At 40.8% G+C, this 20,291-nt stretch overlaps 1 protein-coding gene across 2 annotated transcripts in view; it reads left to right on the top strand.

The window, feature by feature from the left end:
* Positions 1-20,291, top strand: part of ZHX3 (zinc fingers and homeoboxes 3) — a 114,817-nt gene that overhangs the window by 29,685 nt on the left and 64,841 nt on the right. For both annotated transcript variants that reach the window (XM_055545046.1, XM_055545048.1), the window contains exon 2: positions 13,655-13,761. The gene's annotated coding sequence lies outside the window, so the exon portion shown is untranslated. The remainder of the gene's footprint in view (positions 1-13,654; positions 13,762-20,291) is intronic.

Raw genomic sequence — 20,291 nt, 5'->3', positions numbered from 1 at the left:
TGGACTTCCAGTTTGTAGCCCTTCCACTAAACTCTGACACTGGGCTTGAGAAACATCCCAGGCTCTTTTTAGTTTTCTTAATTTGTAACTACCATGGTAGTACATCCTAAAGGAAATCAGTCCTGAATATTCATTGGAAGGACTGATGCTGAAGTTGAAACTCCAATACTTTGGCCACCTGATGTGAAGAACCAACTTACTGGAAAAGACCCTGATGCTGGGAAAGATTGAAGGCAGAAGGAGAAGGGGACGACAGAGGATGAGATGGTTGGATGGCATCACCAACTTAGTGGACATGAGGTTTAGTAAACTCTAGAAGTTGGTGATAGACAGGGAGGCCTGGTGTGCTGCAGTCCATGGGGTCGCAAAGAGATGGACACGACTGAACGACTGAACTGAACTGATGGTAGTATATGGTTTTAACCATGTATTCAATTAGCTAATATTTTCTGTGACTATTTTGCACCCATCACTATTCTAGGCAAAAGCTATGATGGCACCAAGCCAAAAGCAGCTGCCTCCATGCAGAGGGAGAGTTCCTGAATGAGTAGCCCTAAAGTTGCCATGGAATGTTAAATAAAGGAGATGGGTCAGTTCTGAGACAGATGATGATTCTGGCTTGGGACACAGTGAGCATGGCAGGCAGTGGACCATCTGATAGCAGATATCTGGTAGCAGCTAGCTCTATAGTTGAGAGAAAGCTGGCCTTGGGGATTGTTGGCACAGAAGATGGGATTTGAAGCGATCAGAGGAGAGAAGATCAGCAGGGAAAGTGAGTGGTCTGAGAGAAGAGAGTCTGGGATGGCAGGCTGCTTGGGGCCTTGCAAAGTATTGATACAAAGTAGATGTTTATGAACTCAATTATTTGGTCAACAGTTGTGTTCCTTTTGAAGTAACAATGTAATAAGCATTCATTTTTTGGTAATTGTCACATTATGAAGCATGTACAATTTTCTTGTTACTTTGGGGAAACTCGTCTATTACAAAGGTTGGAAAAATGGAGGTTTTTGTGTAATAACCTTTCTTTCTTTTCTCTTTTTAGATTTGTGCAAATAATTCACAAACTTTTAGCAGCCAAAAATTACACAAGTATAGAGAATTATGTTTGTCCCTTTCATCTCTCTCCTCCCCTCTTCCCATCCAAGATTTTTCAGAGACTTTCCATGTACTGTTCCTGAGAGAAGTTGTGTCCTGAACAGTGTCTAGGTTGGAGATTGGAGAACACAAGTCCTTGTGTGTCTTTGACTCACACTGACTCTGTGTGTGTGTGTTAGTTGCCCAGTTGTGTGTGACTCTTTGTGACCCCATGAAAGCCTGCCAGGCTCCTCTGTCCATGGGATTCTCTAGGCAAGAATACTGGAGTAGGTAGCCATTCCCTTCTCCAGGGGATCCTCCCAACTCAGGGATCAAACTTGGGTCTCCCGCATTACAGGCAGATTCTTTACCATCTGAGCCACCAGGGAAGACCCACAGTGACCGTAGATGAGTTATATTAATGTTCATTTGCTACCTCCCCAGGAGATGTGCTTGCCTTTGCCCTTAGTGGTGGGCGACCTCATTCAACTGCATGGTTAGTAGGTAGCTGGAGCTCCATATTGTAGACTTTTAGAAGCTCTGCTACAGCTGGACAGATTCAGGTTAGGGAAAAAATCTCATTTCCAAGGTATAGAACATTCTTGGTGTGTGAACACATGTATATATGCACAAGTGCACACACTCATATACATACATGTACGTACCCAGATGGAATACTTGAAGAGCTATGACTTATCTTTGGTGATGGACTGAATCTTAGGTGTTATTACTTGTACCAGTCTCTAGCTGATCAAAATAATTATCTTTTGGGAATGTTAGTGAGAAGCAGTCACGAGACACTGTACGTTTGATTAGGTTCCTTATTTGCCCAGTTTCTCTGCATGTAATGGACCTAGGTTTCTAGAGTTGGTGTTTGACTGTCATTAGAGGTGACTTTGTTAAAGGCAGTTAAGAGCCTAAGTGTGTCTAATGGACCTGTGCAGCATTATCTCTACAGTGTTACACATGCATAAAAACAGGTCCTTGAGGAAGACTGTTACTTGGTAGGGAAGATGAGAAGAGAAATTCTGTGATTGCCCTTAGTGTTTGCAGCATTATCACAGGATCTAATATTTAAATGAAAAATTAGTCCAGAGCAAAACCACTGAAAGGGTGCTGAGTAATTTTTTGACAACTAGCCGATCTCTGGTCTTCCCCGTTTTGGTGAAATAGTACCATCGTGGACGTGGTTGGTAAAGTTATAAACCTGGGAGAAACCCCCCCAAATATCTTCATTGTGCCTTCCTACTTAAATGATGGTTTTAGGGGGCTATGAAGGCTTCCCTGGTGGCTCAGAGGTTAAAGTGTCTGCCTGCAATGTGGGAGACCTGGGTTTGATCCCTGGGTCGGGAAGATCCCTGGGTCGGGAAGATCCCCTGGAGAAGGCAATGGCAACCCACTCCAGTATTCTTGCCTGGAGAATCCCATGGATGGAGGAGCCTGGCGGGCTACAGTCCACGGGGCCGCAAAGAGTTGGACAGGACTGAGCGACTTCATTTTCACTTTCAGGGGGCTATAGGAGTCTAAGTTTAAAATGATTTTTTTTTCCCCTGCAAAACTTGGTAGAAAATGTTTCATTTGTGTTTTAGCATCTGGTATTACAGATGTGAAGTCGGGTGCAAACCCACTTTTCCTTTTCCCTGCCATCCTCCCCTACCTTAGATTGCCAGGGTCTCTTTCTTGAAATTAAAAAATCTTCACCAAGTTGTATTTCAGTGTTTCTTTTTTCAGTGTTGATATCAATCATTGGCAGACCCTTTCAACCTAGCACTCAATTCCCTCTTCAGAACTTCAGAGACATTTGGTCGTTTTCTTTGACAATTTTCCCCTCTCCATCCCTTCACCTTAAAAAAAAAATAGATGTATATTAGACATATGTTGGATCATCTAGATTTATCCCCCCACCCCATGTTTCTTATCGCTTGGTTTGTGAGAATTTATCTGTTCAGTCGTCCAGATCACTACTTCTATATTTGATCATGCTCCTTTTGCTATCCAGGCTTCCCTGATGGTTCAGTGATAATCTAGCTGCAGTGCAGGAAATGCAGGAGATGGTTTTATCCCTGGGTAGGGAAGATCTGAGGAAATGGTAACTCTCTCCAGTATTCTTTTGTGGAAAATCCCATGGACAGAGGAGCCTGACGGGCTACAGTCCGTGAGGCCACAAAGAGTCAGGCACGACTGAGCATCAGGAGCACAAGCACTTTTGCTATACAGAGATTTGCTGCGGAGGACTTTAAAAAATAATTTTTTTTTTAGTTCCGTTTCTTTATTCTCCAGTAGTAATTTTTAGTGTTGCTTTTCTCCACCTTAGTATCCTTACAGATCTTTGAAATGGTATCGTCACAGATCTTTCAGAGAATGCAAAACTGATTTTGTTTCCTTTGTTAATAACCCGGTTTCCTCTGGGCTTGGTTCCTCTATTCAATTTGGTGCCTGTTTTCAGGCATCTATTGTTTTTCTTACAGTTTTATTCTTAGTTGGTTTTCTGTTCATATTTCTAAATAAGGATCCAGGTCAGAGGTGCATTAAATTATCTGGAGAGAATTTAAAGCACTTTGGCAGTATGAGTCTTTAAAAAAGTTCATACTCTTTGACCCAGGGATTAAAATACTGACAGTTTATCCCAAGGAAATGATCATAGGTTAAGGCAATAATTTATGTACAGAAATGTTTATCTCCACTTTATAAAGTAAAAAAAGCTCAAATATACATATTCAAGTTTCTGACACTGAGCAGTTGTTAAATTTTGTAACATCTCTGCAGCTAACAAAATTCTACAGGCAAAATGAAACTAACAAAATAAAAGTTTAGATAGACTTTAATGAGATAGGGAAAATGCTTATGTAGTTTTTAGTGATGCTAAGTGAAAAAAGACATACTCTGAAATGGACTTATCTAGAATATCAACTCTATAAGAAAAACATACATGCAAAGAAAAGTAAAATTAACAATCGTGATTGTTTTTTTGTTTGAATTATGTGAGTTTTCCCCCTTATAGTCTTATACTTTTCTGTATTTTCCACATTTCAGCAGTAACTATATTATAATCAGGAAAAAGAATCAATATTATTTTTTAAATTGCCAAGCTGTCTCACAGAGAAATAAGAACGGCCAATAATCACACGAAACTATTTAATTTCAAACAGAAAATGCAAAGAATGCTCAATGACATGGAAAATGTTTGTTACATAAATTTAAGTGAAAAAATAGTAACAGTATGCACATTACGATCTCAATTTGGTTAAAATTGTGTGTATGAAAATGTTGACAAGTGCTTATTTTTGGATAGGGAATATTTTTCAGAAGACTTTTAATTTTCTTCTTTATGCTTATGATCTTGGAGTATGTGAGTTTTCTTCCCCTATAGTCTTCTGTATTTTCCAGTTTTCCTATACCAAATGTGTATTGCTCTTACAATCAGAGGAAGTTTTTTCACACATTTTTAATGTGTGTAATATCGAATTAGTCTTTCCATCCTCTACACTAGACTTTGTGTCCTGAAAACATTCTTAAAATATTTAACTTGGATGTTGAGTGAGAGAAATTTGAGGAAATTCTTTATCTAATTCAGTCTTAAGACTTAAATGCTCTGGCATAAATTTCACGCTACTTGGAAGAGGCTTATCTTTGTTTTGTCTTTAGGAGTATATTTGAGTACTTTGAACATCCTGCCTCTTCCTCAGAATGGTAGCCACATAGGTGCAACACAACAGAAAACTGTCTTTTGCCATTTTTAATAAAGACTGTGGAATTTTTTTTCCTGAAAATTGAGATATAATCTACATACAGCAAAAATGTGCAGATTTTAACTGTATAGTTCAATAAGTTTTGGCAAATGTTTACACCCATATAAATACCTCCTCAACAATCTGTAGGACACTTTTGTTGCCGCAGAGAAGTCCGCTCATGCCCCTTCTTGTCAGGCTTCACATTCGAACATAAACTCTGTTACGATTTTTCCCACCGTACATTAATCATGTTTCTTCTAGGACTCCACATAAATAGAATCATACAGTATATTTTCTTTTACATGCAGCTTCTTTTGCTCAATGTGATTCTGAGAGTCTTCTGTATTGGAAACTTTTTTTGGCCACACCATGCAGCATGTAAGATCTTAATTCCCTGACCAGGGATCGAACCTGTGCTCCCTGCAGTGGAGTCACGGAGTCTTAACCACTGGATGGCCAGAGAAGCCCTTTTCAATCACCAAGTAGTATTCCATTGTGTCAATCCCACCATTTGTCTGTCCATCCTCATGTTGACCAATATGTAGGCTGTGTCCCGCTTTGGGCCATTTTAAACCAGGGATGCTGAGTTTGTAGCTGTGTCCTCACCGCACCCGCCGACCCCTCCCCTGCTTTTCTTTTCCTGACTAGTAGTGCTTGCAAGTCAGGGCTGGTTTCCAGGAGCTTGTAACTAAGACCACCACAAAGAGATCAGAGAACGAACATGAAGTGGGCCCGCCAAAGCCAGGGCAGATGCCTCTGGGGTTTAGCTCCTGGGCACAGAATGGCAGGCCTGCAATTAACTGAAAGCTCCTTTTATAGAAAGAAAAAAGAGAAAGAGCCAAGCAGTGAAAGAGCCCAGGGCACCCGGTTGGGGACCACGAGAGCCATTACCACATTAGATCCAAATCACAGCCCTTGTTTGGGGCGACGTAGGACGCTGAGTGTTAACTACACGAGTGTGGGGTGGGGGCCTCCTCACCCTAGCCGGCCCCACAGCAGGTGTTGCCTGAGTGCCCATCTGGGCTCCCTTCTGCCGGGGTTTCTGGGGTCAGGGGAGCATGGAAGCACTTGGTGTGTGGCCCCTGACTGCTCTGCCAAGAGAGCTACAGAAAAAGAAACCCCACAGCCTCTGGGGCACATGAATTGAGAAAAAACTCCCCCCAGGCCCAAGTGGCAAAGCATTCAGCTTTATTACCCAAGAGCAGCAATTATGAGTCTAGGCTTGAGAGGCCCAGGATGTCTGTCTCTGGGATGGAAAAGGACCCAGCACCCCCTTCCCCCATTGCGTTCCTTGTAGAGTTCATTTCCATCTGCTCTACCTCCCATCAAGGAGAACACGGCCCTTACCCCATTTCATGGGGCCCTGCCACTTTCTCCCACCTTTCCCCTGCTTCTTGACCCAGAGTCCGATGAACGGCGTGCAGACAGAGCTGAGGAAGTGTGGAGAGAGCAGTGCAGTTGTTCACTCAGAGTGTGGAACCTGCTGTTAGAGGGTGGGAGATGGTGTGGGCCCTAAAGACGGGACCCCGTGAGGCAGTGGCAGGACCAAAGCAGAGGGTGCCCTCTCCACCGGCCCTGTGATAAGGGCTTTCCAGTTCCTGAAGAATTGGTGGCAAAACTCATGCCTTGAGCGTGAGCCTGCCGTGGATGTTATACTGACCGGCTTTGCTGCAACTGTGCTGAAAGGATCCTCTGATCTCGGCAGTGTGTGCAGCCAGCGAGCTGCCCACTCTGTGTCCCCCCGTGGCCAGCTGTCCCCTCCTTGTCTGTTACCTCACTGCCTCAGGTACTACCTGCTTATCTGGTCTCCATTTCTTGCCCAAGTCTACTTTTTTTCCCCTTGTCTCATTATTTTTGCCCTTTTCAACTTAAACTTTCTGGTCAAAAACGAAAATAAACCAAACAAACATCAGACCTTCTAACTTTGCCTTAGCTAACATTCCCTGCCAAGGAACTGACCCTGAGCACCTGCCAGAAGATATTTTTATTGCCTTTGGTTTCATTATAGATGACAAAATACGTGGAATTGGATTTCTTTTTCCCAGGATTTGGTTGCTAGTTGTTTATCTCAAGACCAGATGGTATTTTCTGATTGAAGTTATTTATAAGCAGTTTGATTCTTAAAGCCTTTAAAATTTTTTTTAATTTTATTTTTAGTTGGACGATAATTGCTTTACAGTGTTGTGTTGGTTTCTGCCACACATCAGCATGAATCAGCCACAGGTATACATATGTCCCCTACCTCTTGAACCTCCCTCCCACCCCCCTCCCATTGCACCGCTCTGGGTTGTCACAGAGCACCATCTTTGGGTTTCCTGCCTCGTACAGCAAATTCTCATTAACTGTTCTACATATGATACTGTATATGTTTCAGTGCTACTCTCTCAAGTCATCTCACCCCCTCCTTTTTCCACTGTATCCAAAAATCTGTCCTATATATCTGTGTCTCCTGTGCTGCCCTGAAAATAGGATCATCAGTACCATCTTTCTAGATTCCATACATATACATTAGTATACAATATTTGTCTTTCTCTTTCTGACTGACTTCACTCTGTATAATAGACTCTAGGTTCATCCTCCTCATTAGAACTGATTCAATTGCATTCTTTTTTATAGCTGAGTAATATTCCACCTTGTACATGTACCACAACTTCTTTGTCCATTCTTCTTCTTTTTCTTTATTACCACATTGTATTTTTTAAAATTTATTTTATTTTTTAATTGAAGGATAATTGCTTTACAGAATTTTGTTGTTTTCTGTCAAGCATCAACATGAATCAGCCATAGGTGTAGATATGTCCCCTCCCTCTTGAATCTCCCTCCCATCTCCCTTCCCATCGTACCCCTCTAGCTTGATTCAGAACCCCTGTTTGAGTTCCCTGAGAAATACAGCAAACTCCCCTTGGCTATCCATTTTACATAGGGTAATGTAAGTCTCTGTGTTATTCTCTCCATGCATCTCATCCTCTCCTCCCCTGTCCCTGTGTCCATAAGTCTGTTTTCTGTCTGTTTCTCCATTGCTGCCTTGCAAATATCAGTACCATCTTCCTAGGTTCCATATATATGCATTAGTATATGATATTTATCTTTCTATTTCTGACTTATTTCATTCTGTATAATAGGCTCTAGGTTCATCCACCTCATTAGAATTGACTCAAATAGATTCCTTTTTATGGCTGAGTAATATTCCATTATGTGTATGTACACAGCTGCTTTATCCATTCATCTTTTGATGAACAACGCGTGGCTTCCATGTTCTAGCTATTGTGAATAGTGCTGCAGTGAACACTAGGGTACATGTGTCTTTTTCACTTTTGGTTTCCTCAGGGGGTATGCCCAGTAGTGGGATTGCTAGGTCATATGGTAGTTTTATTCCTAGTTTTTGAAGGAATCGCTAGTGTTCTCCATAGTGGTAAAGCCTTTTTTGATATTACTGGGCCACCTTGGACCATGAGTCCCAGGTGACCCATATATTGAGATACACCAAAGCTTTGAAAAGTTGACACTGAACATGGGAACTGAAGCAATCACTGCCCCTCAGACTAATAATCTACTGGTTTTAAGATGACTTTTCTTTTGGGGAATCTATAAATTCCTTGAAATCACTACTCTCAGAAAAAGCCACAGTTATTTTTTCTGGGTTACTATATTGTCTTCAGTTCTAATTTTGACATGAGTGCAAAGAACAAATTGTGTCCAGCCCAAGTTACGTTTATAACTTCAAACAGTTGTCCCCTCATAGTCTTTACTAAAACGTTTTTAGTGAAAAGACTTTTAAAGGCTTCTTCCTCTCCCTCCTGATTATAGTTGATACTTTAAGCTGTAACTAACCAAGGGTGTTTTTTTTTTTAATAAGATTTAATTCTTTTTTTAAAAAAGATAATTTTTTAAAATTTTTTGGCTGTGCTGGGTCTTCGTTGCTGTGTGGGCTTTTCTCTAGCTGCAGCCAGTGGTGGGGGCTGCTCTCTGGTTGTGGTGTGCAGGCGTCTCACTGTGCTGGCTTCTTGTTGCAGAGCATGGGCTGTAGAGTGTCTGGGCTCAGTAGTTGTGGCGCTCAGGCTTAGTGCTCTGCAGCATGTGGATCTTGCCAGATCAGGGATTGAACCCGTGTCCCTTGCATTGGCAGGTGGATGCTTTACCACTAAGCCACCAGGGAAGCCCAACCAAGGATGTTTGAGCACACATTTGCACACAGTCTTTGGCAAAGTAGCTAATTGATGATGATGTTTAATCATCAATTTTTTAAAATTTGAACTATATGGAAAGAGAGTTCTTGATTCCATTCTGTGAAGCCTGTTAAACAACTTACTCTTATCAGGGAACATATAAGATTCATGCATATCAATTCCTCTACTGGGAGCTGAAGATGAAAATTAAAACTAACTAAATCAAGGGAATGAAAATCCTTCAATTCTAACCTTCCCCATAAACAAAAGCAAGTAGCCAGACCCTGAATAATTGGCCTTCCTTCTCTGGAATATGAATACTGAGCTCCTCATGGTAAATAAACTTCATATTTGTGACTAACTTCAGGACATACTTAGTAGATTACCTAGAGATACAACTAAAGGAATTTACTTTATGACATTACCTTATCAAGGATATTTTAAGGTAACTTAAAATTATTAATATGTTATAGAATGGAAAGATACCCCATGTCCATGGTTGGAAGACTCGATGTAAGCGTGGCAGTGCTACCTGATGTGCTTTATAGACTCAGTGAATCTCGGCCAAAATCCAGGCAGCCTTTTTACAGAAATGGAAACGTTGATGCTAAAATTCATATGAAATTGCCAGAGACTCCAAATAGTCAAAACAATCTTGAAAGAGAAGGATGGACTCATGCTTCCGAATTAAAAAAAAAAAAAAAACTACAATTCTTGCTTTCTGAGATGGCCCACACTCTGTCTATGGAGTGTGTTACTCCCAGGGCTATTCTTACCTTTTGAGATAGACTACATTCTGTCTATGGAATGTATATCTCTCTAAATCCACTTCTTAATTAAAAAAAAAAAGCTACAGTCATTAAAACAATGTGGTACTGGCATAAGGATGGACAAAATAGATCAATGGAATGGAATTTAAAAGTCCAGAGATAAACCCATGTTTACCCAGTTGTTTTTTGACCAAGGTACCAAGTCCATTCAGTGAGGGGAAGGACCATCTCTTCAACAAATGGTGCTGGGACAACTGAATATCCACGTGCAAAAGAATGCAGTTAGATTCCAACCTCATGCCGTATACTAAAATTCACTCAAAATGAATCAGAGACCTAATTGGAAGAGCCAAAACACTTAGAAAAACCATAAGGGTGAATCTTCATGACCTTGAATTTGGTAATGGATTCTTAGAAATGACTCTTAATGGTGTGAGCAACAAAAGAAGAAGAAATGGATATGTTGGACTTCACCAAAATTTACAGCTTTTGTGCATCAAAGGACATTATTAAGAAAGTGGAAAAACAGTCTACAGAATGGGAGAAAATATGCAAATCTGAGAAGGGCCTAGTAGCCATAATATGTTTTTAAATAAAAAACTCGTAACAGCTCAGCAACAAAAAGATAAACAACCCAATTAAAATATGGAAAAAAGACTTGGTTGAACATTTATCCAAAGATGGTATACAAATGGCCAGCAATCATGTGAAAAGATGTTCAACATCATTGGTCATTAGGGAAATGCAAATTAAAACTGCCATGAGATACTACTTCACATCCACAAGGTTGGCTATAATTTAAAAACACACTGAACAGAAAATATGAAGTGTTGATGAGGATGTTGGAACCCTCGTGCTTTTCTGGTGAGAATGTGAAATGGTGTAGCCACCATGGAAAACGGTTTGGCAGTTCCTCAAAAAGTTAAATATAGACTTAACATATGACCCAGCAGTTCTAAGTATATACCCTAAATGATTGAAGACAGGTGTTCAGACAAGTACTTGTACCCAGATGTTCACAGCGGCAGCACAGCAGCCAAAAGACAGAAACAATCCAAATGTCCATCGGTGGATGAGGGGATGGATGAAATGTGATATATGCATACGATGGAATATTTTTCAGTCGTAAAAAGAGAGTACTGATGCATGCTACAGTGTGGAAGCACCTCAGAACAGGATGTCAGGTGAGAGAAGGCAGATGCAAAAGGTCACATATTGTGTGATTGCATTTATATAAAAAATCCATAATAAATTAATCAAAGCAGAAAGGATATTAATGGTTGCCAGGCTGAAACAGGGATAATGGTAGTGACTACTTAATTTCTACAAGATTTCATTTGGGGATAGATAACTAAAATCTTTTGGAGCTAGATAAAGGTGATGGATGTACAACATAGTGAATATACTAGATGCCGTTGAACTGGACAGCTCGAAATGGTTAATTTTATGTTACGTGGGTTTTACCTCTAATTTAAAAAATTACATCATCTAGTTTTTGTGATCTCATAAGTAACTGTGGTTTTGCTGTCATAGTTACCTCGTGACTGTTGGAATCCATGTGCTTCGTGGCGTTGGGATGTCGGGAAAGTTCTTCCCAGGCGTGGGCAAGAAAACTGGAAGACAGATGATCCCAAGTGGGTGTCCTCCTAGAATACCGATTAAGGAATAGAGTTGTGTTTTTTTTCTCTAACTTGTGGACGCTGGTAAAACTTCTACCTTGAGAGGACCCTTGGTTGTTTTAAAGTGTGATCTGGACTGATCGGAATTGGTTTCTTCATTTATTAATTTAAAAAAGCATGTTTAAGGTAACTTCATACTATTTGGAGATGAAGCAGATTTTGGTTTTATGAAAATTAGGAGTGATTTTTAAAGAAAGTAAGACAAACCTATGGGAGGGAGGGCAGTAAGATTTTTCTGATGGTTTGCCGTGTTGCACTGCTAGGGATTTTTGTGGCACTTTCAAAAAGCTTCACAAGTGCTTTTTTGATCATGGAATTGGTGTCAGGAATAAGAAATTTCTGTTTTCAGATGGAGCACATGTTGTGAAAAATTAAAAACCGTAGTTTCTTCTTATTTGATTCTTATACCTGTTTTGTTTTTTGAAGGAGGGACTTTAGGTTAGATTCTGGAAAGATCTGAGCTTGAGAAGAGCATCTGACCTAGAAAGGTAGAGGTGCTCTGCCATGATCATGAGGTTTTTCTTTGTGAATCGAGTTGATGGTTCTGCCCCAGAGTCCTGCTGCCGCCCCTGTATTGGACGTGGGCTTGTTTCTCTAGCAGATGGTATTTATGCTAGTGGTCTTGCACGCTCCCACCTGGTTCCTCTTATGACCCAAAATATGCCATCCGGGCTCAGGGTCTGCAGACGTGAGGCAAACAAAGCAAAGTGGCTTGTCGTGAATTGAACCCACAGCTTTTGGTATCATTACCTTCAGGTCCCAATCAATTCAACCAGACAGCAGAAAAATAAATGCCTGTTTGAGTGAGGGATTTGAAATTTTAAAGTTAGAAGGGATCTGGTAAGCAGGGCAGAATATCTGAAATAAGTGTAACAAGCTGAAGTCATGGCTAAATGTTAAGTATTCGGCTGAAAATCCTGATTGCTTCTGCTTTCCACAAAACTAGGGAGAGTTCCTTTGTGTGATGTTCACTGGATAATTTTTTAAATTAAGAGAAGGTCAGGTTTTTTCATTTGTGGAAACTTTAAAGTTTTTAATAAATTATTTTTTAGGACAGTTTTCCAGCAAGAGCTAGTTTAGCCATTGAGCTACTACGATACCGTAAGAGCAATGAAAGAAAGTGAAATGGGTGGAGGAGGCGACAGCTTCCTGCAGGATCACGTGTGTCCAGCAGCCACTGCCTGTGAAGGGCAGTAAAGAGTGCATTTCCTTGCATAGTTCTCTTAACCTTTCTGTGCCTTACTCTCATCATCTGGGCAATTAGAATAATAGAATCCACCTCATTGGGTCATTATAAAAGATTGAATGAGTTAATGTAGGTAAAGCTTGTAGAACAGTGCCTGACAGAGTAAACGCTTGACAGGAAGGATCACTGGAGCTCCTCTGGCTGGAGGTGCTTTCCTGAGGGGGTAAACTTGTTTCCATTCAGATACCCATGGTCCCAACCCTCTCTTCTGTACCCAGGCACCTTTCAAAGTTCTGAGACCCTCTGGTATACTCACTTTAGAGCCATTTTACTAGGCGTCTCACCCAAAGAGAACACTTTGGGATGGAAATAAAGAACTCAAAAGCAGTGGTTTTTCAGCTATTTCCCAAATAATCTTAAGATCATGTGAAGCCTCTCTGGTCGTTTGTTGAAAACGTAGTTACTGTCTCATTCATTCGCCAGGAATTACTGTGTGCACATCATTGCCACTGGGTAGAATGGGATGACCTAGGGATAAGGGTCAGAGACAAAGAGGAAGGTCACAGAGCTCCTTAGCCTGGAACTCACAATCTAGACCATTTTGTGCCTCTAGAATCCATGTTAGAAAAACCCAGGCTTTGACTGAAAGAGCGTCAGAAAATAGCACATCCTTAATGGTATGCATCCTTGAAGCTGTGAGGCCACACCTCAGTGAATTTTATCGTTTCTGCTAAGTCATCTCATACTTAGCTAGGAGAGAGAGCTGGAAACTCATTGGTGGAAAGAGATTTTAATGAATCATCTTGTTCTGATCTATTATCAGAGACAAGTTTGCCTTTTTTCCATGAATATTTTTCAGTCACTACTAGCATTTTAAATCATTTTAAATTGCTGGTTTGCACTTTAATGACCCCCTTTTGCTCTCCCCACCACTTGGTGTTTCTGTTTGTGTACAGTTCTGGAGACTGATGGGATTGGGTCACTCAGTTTCCTAGAATCCACTTTATCTCTTTTCACGTGAAGTGAAGCTTTGCCACTTCTTTTGCAGGACTGGATTGCAACTGCAGAGGCAACAACAACTGAACCTTTAAAGATGCATACGGGGCTGCACAAAGAGAAGAGAGAAACTGGAGAAACCAATGAAGTGAGGAAAAAGTATGTTTCCTGGGTAAACAGTATGATTCTGAATGTTAAGTTTCTTGCCATGTATCAGTTACCATCAATTTGTCATGCCTAAGTCTTTATAGCCATATTTATTGCTGCTAAACATTTTTTTCTCCTTCCTTGACTTTTATTGCTGAGATCTTTGATCAAATGATTCTTTTTTTGATTAATCTAAAAAATGTATATTGAATATATAGTTGAGGCGACTTCATAGCTCACTTGCTAGGAGCCTGTTCTATCTTAGGTTGACCACTGGGTATTATAAAAGTAGAGTTGTGTGCTGTGTCTCTTGTAACATACAGGTTTAGTTCAAGGTCAGCTTTTTGGTCTGAGTGCAAAACTTATACTTCTGCTTTATTGAATGACTGATTTGAAAAACTCTGGTTTGGATACCAAGTTATCCAAGCCATGTTCTTGGCACTGCCCTCTACAATAGGAAACTTAATACTAAAGACAAAGCAGACTGGCAAATAATTAATGTAAATAGCCATAGCTTTCTCTTGATGAAATAGATGTGCCCTAGTAAAGTTATATGTGCGTGTGTGTGTGTGTGTGAGAGAGAGAGAGAGAGAGTTGGGAACTCATTTTATTGTTACCATGCCTCTCACAAGCTTAGATATTGAGGGTTTTTGTTGTTGAAGTTTTTTTAAGTAAAGGAAATTTATTACATTATTTATGATTATAAAGAACCTTTCTTCAGTTTGCTGATTAGAATGTTTTGGAAAGAATGCAGAAGAAATGGAGTGAGAGTTATTGCTGGTATGCAGTGGAGGCTCTGTGCACAGGAGCCAGGCTTGGACAGCCCATGAGAGCATCGCTGCGCCCCCACCAGCCTGGGCCGCCCAGCCCATGGGAGCTTCCCCACAGTTGTTACTTGTGGGACTTCCTGCTTCGTGGTGGATTGTGGCCAGGCTGCTGTTGGCTAGAAGATCTAGTCCTGTCTTCTCTTTCTTGAACTTTGAGTTGCAAGGTGGAGTAAAAACTGTTCAGTGGCCTTTGTATATCAGTCCTCTAAGCTGAAAGTGGCATAAGGCAGGTTTGTTTGTTTGGCCAGACCACACAGCTGGTGGGAACTTAGTTCCCCAGCCAGGGATCGAACCCATGCCTATAGCAGTGAAAGCACTGTGTCCTAACAACTGGACTGCCAGGCCAGTCCCCAAGCCAAGTTTATCATGAGTGAACTCATGCACACATTTTCTAGTGCTCACCTTCACACCGACTCTGCATCAGTTACGCTGATCTCCTTATGGTTCTCCAGTTGGTCTGGAATCTTCTCCTCCTGGACAGCCACATGGCCCCTGCCCGCCTTCTCCTTCAGGTTTCTGCTGGCGGGGGGGATTGGGGGGGGAGAGGGTGGGGGGTAAAGTGAATGCAAAGGGCAGAGCCAGATGGAACGACCAGGTATTTTCTGGGATGCCATTTCCGTACCTGCTCCCTGACCGCCCTGGGCCACCTCGCCCAGCTCTAGCTTACCTCTTCTTTCTCTCACTCTACTCGTCCTGTGAGTTGTGGTGTTTTGTTCATTCTATACACCATGCTTGTTCAAGTTCATCTTTAAGATCTTTTAAAGCTGATCTTTCACTTCTAAAGGCACATACCATTTGACTCAGCAATTGCATTTCTAGGAATTTATCTCACAGGTAACCTCACACAGATATGCAAGGAATCTTGTACCTCCTCAGTTCAGTTCAGTTCAGTCACTCAGTCGTGTCCGACTCTTTGCAACCCCATGAATTGCAGCACGCCAGGCCTCCCTGTCCATCACCAACTCCCGGAGTTCACTCAGACTCACGTCCATCGAGTCAGTGATGCCATCCAGCCATCTCATCCTCTGTCAGCCTCTGTTAAATCTTCATGCGTGCATCTGATCTCAGTAGCATCTGGACTGAGACTAATTTGCTGCTGTTGCCACCATTCCGTGGGTCATGTCCCCCTCTACTCACTCGGGCAGCTGCCTGCCTCTTTGCCTGAACTGCAGTGGACTGGAAACACTGGCCCTGCAGCTGACTGTGTCCCCTTTCAGACTTCTTCTTTTGTACTCCTGTTGCATTACAGCAGTCTTTCCCTTCCCATTTGAGAATATCACAGATGGTTTTGCATTGCATTTCTTACATATTTAGGAAATTATATATAATGTAGTGGTATCTTGAGTTAGCTGTACATTAGAATCACCTTAGAAGCATTATAAATTACGAATGTCCAGTCCCACCCCCAGAGATGCTGAGGCAATTTATCCGGGGTGAGTTGTAGGCATTGGCATTTTTAAAAGCTGCCTGGGGTGATTTTCACTATAGTTAAGTTTGAGGACCATAAATAGTATTGATTTTCTGTATCAATGATGACTTTGGTCACTTTTAAGCTCATTATAACCATTTAAGTAATTCCTTTGGGTTTGTAAGTTACAGTGATGTTATTTATTTAAAAAATTTTGCCTTGGCCTTTATTGTATTTGTATTTCTTATTTTTTTTTCATGTTGCTTTTTATTGGAAAGAACTTCTGAGCCTATATTAATTAGCAGCAATGATAAAATGCTGCTTTAGTTTGTGCCTGTTTTTACTGACTGCATATCTCATTTCCTTGAAGTGTACTGTTACAGATACCTCAAAAAGGGTAAGAAAGTATACCTTTGTTATTAGTTTTAGGGTTTTAAAATTAAGAATATCTGTTGGAATTTAACAAATTAATTTTTGGTATCAGATGACATGACACAATTTAAAGGTTTAACGTAGTCCTACTTACTGTTATTTTCTTTTAAATTTTTGAGCATAAATTTTAAGTAAGCTTCATCTAGTTTTCTCTTTTCATTTTTCTTTAACCAGTTTTAGAGTACAGTTCATAGAATGAACTAGGTAATCTGTACCTTGACTTTTGTTAGGTGTGATTTCTGTAATGTGTTGTGTTTGTTTCTTGAGAGTTTTAAATGATCCACTAATAAGCCATCAGGGACTAGTTGCTTTAGGGGTGGGGGTGTAATTATTTTTAAAGATGTTGGCGGGGAGGGAGGAGGGGGGAGGGTTCAGGATGGGGAACACGTGTATACCTGTGGCGGATTCATGTTGATATATGGCAAAACCAATACAATATTGTAAAGTTAAAAAATAACCAGAAGAGGAGGTTGCACAGAAGAAAAAGATATCCCAGAAGAAACTGAAGAAACAAAAACTTTTGGCCCGGGAATAAATGCCGCAAAAAATAAATGCAAATAAAAGTAAAAAAAAAAAAATAAATAAATAAATTAATTAAATTAAATAAAAAAAAAAAGATTTTGGCCAAGTATTTTATAGGTATTTAGAATTTTACATTTTTAATGAAAAATCCACCTGTTTAGTGTTACCCAAATTTGTTAACACGTACCTAGTATTGCCCTACAATTTTATTGCTGCTCTTGTGTCCTGTGTTTCTAGTTTCATGCATTTCCTCTTTTTGTAATTAACTTTGCTAGTAGTATCACTTTTAGTCTCTTCAGAGAAATTTTAGCTGACATATAAAGCTTTATAGTTTTGTATTTGAAGTACAAAATGCAGGAGTTCCATGGCAGTCAAGGGGTGAGGACTCTTGAGATTTCACTGTGAGCCTGGATTCAATCCCTGGTCAGGGAACTAAGATCCCACAAGCTTCATGGTGTGGCCAATAGATAAACAAACAAATAAATGCAAAATGAAATAGTAAAAAGTCAGTTTCCTCCTCACTCCAGATCTGCAAGCATGAAGTTCCCTACTTAGAGGTGGCATTTCTTACCAGTTTATTATGGGTCCTTCCAAAGTTTTTTTTTTTTTCCAAAGTTTTTTTTTTGCTTTCAAAATATCTAATTCTTTTTAAGAATCAGGCTTTTTTGGTTTGTTTCTCAAGATTATTAGTTTCATTTTTAGTTTTTTCTTTTTTGACAATGCTTAAAGCAATACTTACCTTCAATTCTTTTTTTAATTTTAATTTTTTTTTTCTTTTTTAAAGTCTATAAATTTTTTTTAATATAAATGTATTTATTTTAATTGGAGACTAATTACTTGACAATATTGTATTGGTTTTGCCATACATCAGCATGAATCCGCCACGGGTGTACACGTGTTCCCCATCCTGAACTCCCCTCCCGCCTCCCTCCCCATCCCATCCCTCTGGGTCATCCCAGTGCACCAGCCCCGAGCATCCTGTATCCTGCATCGAACCTGGACTGGCGATTCGTTTCATGTGCAGTGATTTTGTTGCATTTTCTAATTTCATTATCGTATTTCAGAGCTTTGTAAGTAGAATATTGTTGGATTTTGTCTTCTGTTCATCCAGTCTTAAAGATTCTATAACTTACGGGTGAATTTAGCCTCTTTAATTTGTGGTTGCTTTTGCATTTGTTATGTTTTCTACATATAATGTGTTGTTTAATTTTTATATTGCTTAGTTGTCTCTTTGCTGTTAAGCCTTCTGTTTTATGGAGTGTCCTTTTCTTCTTTTCAACTTTAAGACAAAATTTAAAGGTGAACAGTTCTTTTAGTGCTGAAAATAACATTTGTTCCTATATTTATTTACTATCATCAAAGCAAATGCTAGAGCTTTCCTTCCATATAAGGAAACTCAGCTTCTCCCTGTTTTGGCATCTTCTCTTCCTGCTCCTCATCTACTTCCATTATTTTTATCCTTCACATTTAATATTTATTCTATGAAGTGCACCAATTCTTCTGGGCTTCAGCCTGATACTTATAAGTATTTTCTTATTCTTGATTAAATGAAGTACCAACCACCAAGGCTTCACTCCGAGCTGGCCAGACACTTAGCTTGGTGCAGGAGATATAAAGGGAAAGGTAGTTCCATCCTTGGCTTCAAGGTCCCTTTCTGGTCGAGGAGGTGGCAGTATACAAACAACCATGGCAAAAGATGTCATGTGTCAGGTGTCCTGGGACACAAGAGGGAGGGAATGGTGTCTTGGTGAGTCAGCGAGGACGTCTTGGGAGCTGGGTGTTACTGTGCCAGTAGGGCTCTTCAAGATAAAGGATAAAGCAAATGGGCAGAAGCCTGAAGGAACCCAGATGGCTGGAGACGAGACTGGACAAAGGGATGTTGGGGCCAGACTGAGAAGCCTAGCCAACAAGTTTTAGTTTGTATCCTGTGGCTGCACCAGAGAGATTTTAAAGCAGAGGCGTACTCTGTTCAAGCTTGTTTTTAGGAAAATAGCTCTGGCTGTTGTGTGAAGCATGGACTGCAGGGAGGAAGTTAGTGAAGTGACTGTGGCTGTCATCCAGATAAGAGATGATGAGAAGCTGAACAAGGCGGTGGCGGGGTGATAGAGAAGATGAGGTGTTTTGAGGTAGGATCTAAAAATACCTGTTCCTGACTCAGGTGAGATTGGGATTAGAGGATAATTTAGAGGGTTTTCTTTTTTTATGTATTTTAGGGAAGGTCATGATAGATGGTGGAAATATTGACTACCTTATGTCATGGGGTAAATTGTGGAGAGGGTTGCAGAGACTAATTTGGAAAAAGAGCATTGAAGGACTTTCTGAATTTTAAAAATCGTTGAGCGATCCAAGAAAACGTATCTAAGAGCAATTGGAAATATGGGTTATAAACTCAGTTGAGATATAGGGGCCAGAGATAAAGGTATATTTGCTCCCAAGGAGGAGGTCCAAGCCATAGAACAGATGTAAAGTTCCCCCAGGCAGAGCCTGTGGATAGAAGAAAGGGCTTAGGTTGGCCTCTTGGCCAAGACCAGTCTTCATGTGCAGGAAATGAAAACGTGCTGAGCACTGTAGTACATGTGCTGCATGGGGTGCTGAGGGCTTTTCCAGGTGGCTTACTTTATCTTCTTAATATCCCTGTGCATGGAAATTATTACCACCCTACTTTATGGGCCAGGAAACTAAGGCTCCAAGGCATTGTTACTAAGCTAGTGAGTGAGATTGCAAACCAGGCCTGAATGCCAAGCTGATGCTAGGGGAAGAGATAGAGGAGAAGCAGAAAAGAGTGGTGTGGAGGACATGATTTGCTATGGGAGCCGTGGCCGTTCTCCCAGAGGTTCGGTAGGATAAGGAGACGCTTAGCTACTGGTTTTCTCAGTTAGAAAACAGATAGCGACCTCGCCATGCTCAGTCCACAGAGTACGGAGGTCAGCTCACACCAGAGAAGGTGCAGGTAGCGCTGTCGACTGCAGCTCTGAGAGAGAGCACGCTGGTGGAGGAATGACAAGAGCATGTGGCTAGGGGTTGGCATCCCTGTGTTTATTTAGAGATGACAGCTCGAAGGATTCTGATTCACTCATCTCTTTTCCTTTGAGGTTTTATATCTTAGATTGCCTTGTCTCTGCGCTTCTGTTACTTTTAAAAAAGTAACTGCTGGATTCTCTTTTCACATAACCTGCTTGTTTAACTCCTCAGCTTGGAGTCCCTTCCTGTACATTGTTTTCGGATGTTTCCAGGCTGTTGTCTTAGTGACCTGCTTTGATTGCTGGTTATGTATGAGATCCCAAGAGCCCCTTCTTGTTTCTTCTCTCAGGTCTTTCCATCCTGGAAGAGATTTTCTTCTGTCATTTGAATGT

The sequence above is a fragment of the Bubalus kerabau genome, chromosome 13, assembly GCF_029407905.1.
Source record: "Bubalus kerabau isolate K-KA32 ecotype Philippines breed swamp buffalo chromosome 13, PCC_UOA_SB_1v2, whole genome shotgun sequence".
Lineage (NCBI taxonomy): Eukaryota > Metazoa > Chordata > Mammalia > Artiodactyla > Bovidae > Bubalus > Bubalus kerabau.
Note: the sequence above shows the minus strand (reverse complement) of the source record. Positions and strands in the feature narration are given on the sequence as shown.